The 6,085-nt window shown below is 38.3% G+C and overlaps 1 long non-coding RNA gene across 1 annotated transcript; it reads right to left on the bottom strand.

The window, feature by feature from the left end:
* Positions 1-1,980: 1,980 nt before the first annotated feature.
* On the bottom strand, positions 1,981-5,496 carry LOC147375755 (uncharacterized). The gene is made up of 2 exons (XR_015160464.1): positions 4,741-5,496; positions 1,981-2,531 (listed from the first exon to the last, which is right to left on the bottom strand). It is a non-coding gene; the product is annotated as an uncharacterized LOC147375755 (long non-coding RNA).
* Positions 5,497-6,085: the final 589 nt, after the last annotated feature.

Below are 6,085 nucleotides of genomic sequence, written 5' to 3'. Positions count from 1 at the left end.
AACATGTACAGGTTTTGTTAGATTTATACCTGAAGTGTCTCATTTTTTGGTAGCTATTGTAAATGGCATTAATTTTTCAGTTTTGGTCTCTGTGTTCATTGCTTGCATGTAGAAGTACAGGTGAAGATAAATTTTTGGGTGTTGATCTTGTATACTACAAGCTTGTTAATAAACTCACTCATTAGTTCTAAGATGTTGATTTCCTGGGACTCTCTATGTGGACAATCTTGTTTGAAAATAAGGACATTTTATTTTATTCTTTCTGATCTATACGCCTTTTATTTCTTTCTCTTGCCATATTATGCTAAAATTTTCAGTGTAACATTGAACTGGAGTGGTGAGAACAGACATCTTTGCCTTATCCTTTAGTAGGGGCCAGGCACTCAATTTTTTCATCATTAAACCTGATGTTAGCAATAGGTTTTTTGTAGATGGCTTTGATCAGTTTGAAGAAGTTGATTTTTACTTCTAGGTTGCTGGGAGTTTTATCATGATAGATGTTTTGTCAAGGTTTTTCTGCATCTATTTCTATAATCAAGTGATTTTCTTTCTTCATACTGTTATATGGCAAATTACATTAATTGATTTTTGAATCACTCTTGCATTCATATTATAAACCCCACTTGACTGAGGCTCCTTATGTTTATGTATTGCTGGATTTGACTTTTCATGAGGTTAATGGTCAGTAGTTTTCTTTCTTGAACTGTTTTTGTCTGATCATGGCATCAGAATAATGCTGCTTTGTAAATGAATTGGGAAATCTTTCCTCTTCCATTTTAAATTGGTGTTAATTTTTCCTTTAAATTCTTGATTAAATTCACTGTTCATAAGGGACGACACCTCTCCTAAACTCCTCCCTACCTCTTCTTCAGAGGTCATGAATCCAGCACAGTTCACCATAAGCTATCAATTTCAAGTTTATATACACTCCAATTTCACAGAGCCTTGTTTTCCAGCCAACTCCTGTAAGCTGGCTTCCCTTTTTCCTGCAAAAGAGCTCTGATAGATTGTTGTGTTGGATACCACCCACTTCTGTCCTCTCCCTGTTTCCTGGGGTGAAACTGCAGGGTTTTACACCTTCTCTCAATTCTACAGAGCTCTGCAGCCCACCATAACCTCCTGATTCTTTTCCCTAGGTTATTGTACTGAAATGCTGAATCTTTGGGTGCAAGTTTCACTTCTTTCCCTTCCACCTGATGAAGAAGATTCTAAATCACGTGTCTTTTCCTTACCTACAGAGCCATTGCAACTATTAAGAGTCACTGATTCCTTTTTCTCTATGGCAGCATAGTAAAATGACAAAGTTTATGGGAATGGCAGGAGGTTGGGTCAAGTTCTACTTCTTTTCCTTTGTCTTGAAAGATAAGGCTCAGAATTGTGTGCTTTGTCTCAGTCCTGCAGAGCCATGCAGGCTGCTAAGAGCTTCTGCCCCTGTTTTTTGTTCTTAGCTTCTCCCAGGAGTCTAACCAACTTGGTTTATCTCAGAGCTCTGCGGGAGGTGACACGGGAATAGGTTTCTTGAGCAGCATTTGGAAAGTCTAGGGAAGTTGGCTGCATGCTTCACTCGTTCTTTGCCCTCAAGGGAAAAAGTGTGGGCTGAGTGGATTTTTCTAGGTGCTGAGTTGTTCTGGCTTAGGGGAAAGGCCGATGTTATTAAAGGAAAACTGCTTCTCATACCCATTTCAGAGAGATATCTCTAAGTTTGTGTTCATCTGCATGCTAAGTTGCTTCCGTCATGTCTGACTCCACAAACCCATGGATTTAGCCCACCAGGCTCCTCTCTCCATGGAGATTCTCCAGGCAGGAATACTGGAGTGGGTTGCCATGCCCTCCTCCAGGGCATCTTCCCTACCCAGGATCGAATCCGAGTCTCCTGATCTCTGCATTGCAGATGGATTCTTTACCTACTGAGCCATTGGGGAAGCCCATGTGTAACTTCACAACAGTTAAAAATAAGAAAAGAAATAAGAATAACCAATACAGATTTAAACATTTTTTTAATTTAAAGATCAATGGAAATGCTTTCACTACATGAATGTTTTTGTAAATGTCTTATAGTTTATTTTTACGTACATTACTTATTTTTTATTACCACATTAGTCTTTCTAGAAAAGGAACAATTTATGCTTTTAAAAAAGAAACTAAGACAACGTGCAAAGAGCTGTGATCTGATACAGGTCATAGTGACAATGACAACATGACTGTGGACTGAAAGTTAGCTTTCGATATTCCTTCCGGGTCTCTCACTTCCTCTCCTCACATCACTGTGCTACATGCTTGGAGTATGGGTGGACAGAAGGGACTTGGCTGGGTTCTGCTGGTCTTACTCATCCTTTTTCTCCCCAGCCAGATTGTTCATCAGGTAGGATTTGCCCGTGCAATAGAGGCCCACGATAGCCACCACCACAACAGGCTGCCTGATGGCAGATAGGATCTTCAGGGCTTTCAGATTAACCAGCAGTTGCCCATTAGTGTTCTCACTGAGGCACTCTGGGCCTGGCATGTGGGCCTCTGAGGCCATGTTGCCTTGTCTGCAGGGGAAGAGATGGGATGAATTAGAATTTCCAGGCTAAACAGATCAAGAGCTTTCATCAGGTTATTTTGCATTCAGAAGGAGCAATGTAAAAATCTCCATGATATAATTGTGTCCCCGGTTAACAGAGACAATATCAACAAAGAGAAAGATGATCCTAATGCATTTTGTGATTTTTTTTTTTTTGGCCAATCACAAAAAAACCTTGGCCATTTATGTCAGCAGAGTATTAGCAAAGTAGCCCATTTAAAATACTGATATGACAGTGACTTACCAATATTCAATCACCCTCATAAGCAAAGTCTTCCATTTAATTTACCATGGAAATCTTCTGTTAGGATCCACATTAAAAAAATTTATGAAAGTGAAAATTGCTCAGTTGTGTCCAACTCTTTGGGACCCCATTTATAGTCCATGGAATTCTCCAGACCAAAATACTGGAGTGGTTAGCCTTTCCCTTTTCCAGAAGATCTTCCCAACCCAGGGATCAAACCCAGGTCTCCCGCATTGCAGGCAGATTCTTTACCAGCTGAGCCACCAGGGAAGCCCAAGATTATGGGAATGGGTAGTCTATCCCTTCAACAGCAGATCTTTCTAGCCCAGGAATCCAACCGGCATTGCAGGTGGAATTTATACTAGATGTTAAATGTAAAACAAAACAGGGTTCAGAGGGATTTGTTGCACTTCCTAACTGTGAGAATCCATATTTATTTTTTTATTCATTAATTCTTACTATGAATAAAGAATTTCATGAGCAAATGTTCATCACTTGATATGTCTCAAAACTATTTTTAATGATTTGAAATGCATCTTTTTTCTCACTAGTTATCCTTATTTCTACTGGAATAATGGTCCACAGAATTTCTCACATTTCTTTTCTAAAAGTGGAACTTACTGTAGCAAATTTTATAAAAATATGTAACCTTGAGAAACACATGATTTAAGACTCTTCCGAAACCTTGCTATGGACTTGTATAAGCAAGGGGCTCTGAAACTTAAAATTCATTAGCTTCAAAATAAACTAGCCTCCAAATAAGTGGGGATAAACTATACAATTGCAAATACTGTATGGTGCTAAGAGTTGTGTGTATGTAAGGGAAGAAAAAGACAATGAATTAAAAGATTAAAGATTAAAATATCAGGAAGAGATCAAGAGAGCTAGAGAAGAAAATTATTGAGAGAAATAGCTATATTTCCAGCCAAACCATTCTAAGTTTTCTGTTTTGTTCTTTTCTCCTGTCTTGTAGAGGAGAAGTAGAAACAAGAAGAGGATGAAGAGAGGTAGGGATAAAGAGAGAGGAGTGGGAAGGGAACCAAGGAGAGGAAACTGAAAAGAAGAGAGAGAGGTGTCAGACAGTAGGTGATGAATGGAGCTAGTGTCAAGCCAAGAAAGTCAGGGGAAGAGTCTCCAGAAGGCAAGATCAGAACTCCTTGAGAGACCAGAGGGCAAAGTAAACAACAGTGGTGACTTTAGCACTGCTCCAGAGTAGATTCTTTAAAAACAAAGCTTTTTAGTAAAGTGGTGGGGTCGAATTCTGTCCTAAGGCTTAAGCCATCCTTGAGGTGGCACCAAGAAATTGAACTTAGTGAACCTGTGCTGTTTCTAAAGGAAGACATCCATTTTGAAGCAGAATTTAAGTGTAGGACCGAAGAGTATGATGTCCTTATAAATCTATATCTTTCACTCTGGGTTTCAGTTTTTTTCCTTGTCTTTAACAGTATCAGGTGGCTGTTTCCACTGTAGCTCACTTACTGTTCTCTCCTCATGAAAAAAAAAAAAAAAAATCTGTTACCTTTTCAGTTTCTTAGCTGCAGACAAATCAGTATTGAGCAAGTTGTATCAAAGACAATGGTAATACAATTGTGTCCCCAGTCAACATAGACAACATCATCAAAGAGAAAGATAATCCTAATTCATTTCAAACTCTTAGTTTAGCTCCATGTCCTTGATGATTAATTCCACACAAGCGCAGTCATGACCCTGGGATGGGCTGCCCCTTGCTCACAACTAGATCTCATCTGACAAATGTCCCAAATCAGGATGAACTACAGTCTATCTTGATGCTGATCATTTTTTAGAAAACTAACTAACCCTTACAGATTCCTTCCTACCCCTGCACTAATCTTGCCATGGGCTCCTCTTCCCACAGGAGGGCTCCTTTAGCACTGAAGAAGAATCTGCTTTAAGGAAAAAGTAAACTTCCTACCTGTTTTCTGCTCAGCTCAGGTAGAGTGGTTCTGTAACAAAGTTCTCCGTCTCTCACTAGATGGTTAGGCTTTTATTTCACCAGCTCAATTTCCCAGGTCTTGCCTGCTTTCCTTTAGTAAATAGACAGTTAGAAGTAAAGCAACCTCTCTAACAGATTTAGAGTTATATGAAACTGAAAGCACTGAGAACAAAGCAATGACTCAACAACCATAAAAGGAATTTCTGGAAGCTATCCTAGTAGGAGGGAAGATGGGTTTGATACAATTTCTCTAGAACCTTCACATTAATTGTTTTGAAAGATGTCTTAGAGACCATTTAGTGCTGAAAAAGGTATCTGTTAGATCCTTAAATATAATGGAATGTATCTCAGGATTGGGTGTCAGTTGAATAGGAAGCATATTAATTTTTAGGTTTATATATTTTTGAGATTAGTTCTTTGTCAGTTGCTTTATTTGCTATTATTTTCTCTCATTCTGAAGGCTGTCTTTTCACCTTGCTTATAGTTTCCTTTGTTGTGCAGAAGCTCTTAATTTTAATTAGGTCCCATTTGTTTATTTTTGCTTTTATTTCCAATATTCTGGGAGGTGGGTCATAGAGGATCCTGCTGAGATATATGTTGGAGAGTGTTTTGCCTATGTTCTCCTCTAAGAGTTTTATAGTTTCTGGTCTTACGTTTAGATCTTTAATCCATTTTGAGTTTATTTTTATGTATGGTGTTAGAAAGTGTTCTAGTTTCATTCTTTTACAAGTGGTTGACCAGACTTCCCAGCACCACTTGTTAAAGAGATTGTCTTTAATCCATTGTATATTCTTGCCTCCTTTGTCAAAGATAAGGTGTCCATATGTGTGTGCATTTATCTCTGGGCTTTCTATTTTGTTCCATTGATCAATATTTCTGTCTTTGTGCCAATACCATACTGTTTTGATGACTGTGGCTTTGTAGTAGAGCCTGAAGTCAGACAGGTTGATTCCTCCAGTTCCATTCTTCTTTCTCAAGTTTGCTTTGGCTATTCGAGGTTTTTTGTACTCCCATACAAATTGTGAAATTATTTGTTCTAGTTCTCTGAAAAATACCACTGGTAGCTTGATAGGGATTGCATTGAATCTATAGATTGCTTTGGGTAGTATACTCATTTTCACTATATTGATTCTTCTGATCCGTGAACATGGTATATGTCTCCCTCTATCAGTGTCCTCTTTGATTTCTTTCACCAGTGTTTTATAGTTTTCTATATATAGGTCTTTAGTTTCTTTAGGTAGATTGATTCCTAAGTGTTTTATTCTTTTTGTTGCAATGGTGAATGGAATTGTTTCCTTAATTTCTCTATTTTCTCATTATTACT

The sequence above is a fragment of the Bos grunniens genome, chromosome 3 (genome assembly GCF_055505025.1).
Source record: "Bos grunniens cultivar Pamir isolate PY7600 chromosome 3, Bosgru_T2T1.0, whole genome shotgun sequence".
In the NCBI taxonomy this organism is placed as follows: Eukaryota; Metazoa; Chordata; class Mammalia; order Artiodactyla; family Bovidae; genus Bos; species Bos grunniens.
This window is presented reverse-complemented; position numbering and strand designations above follow the sequence as displayed.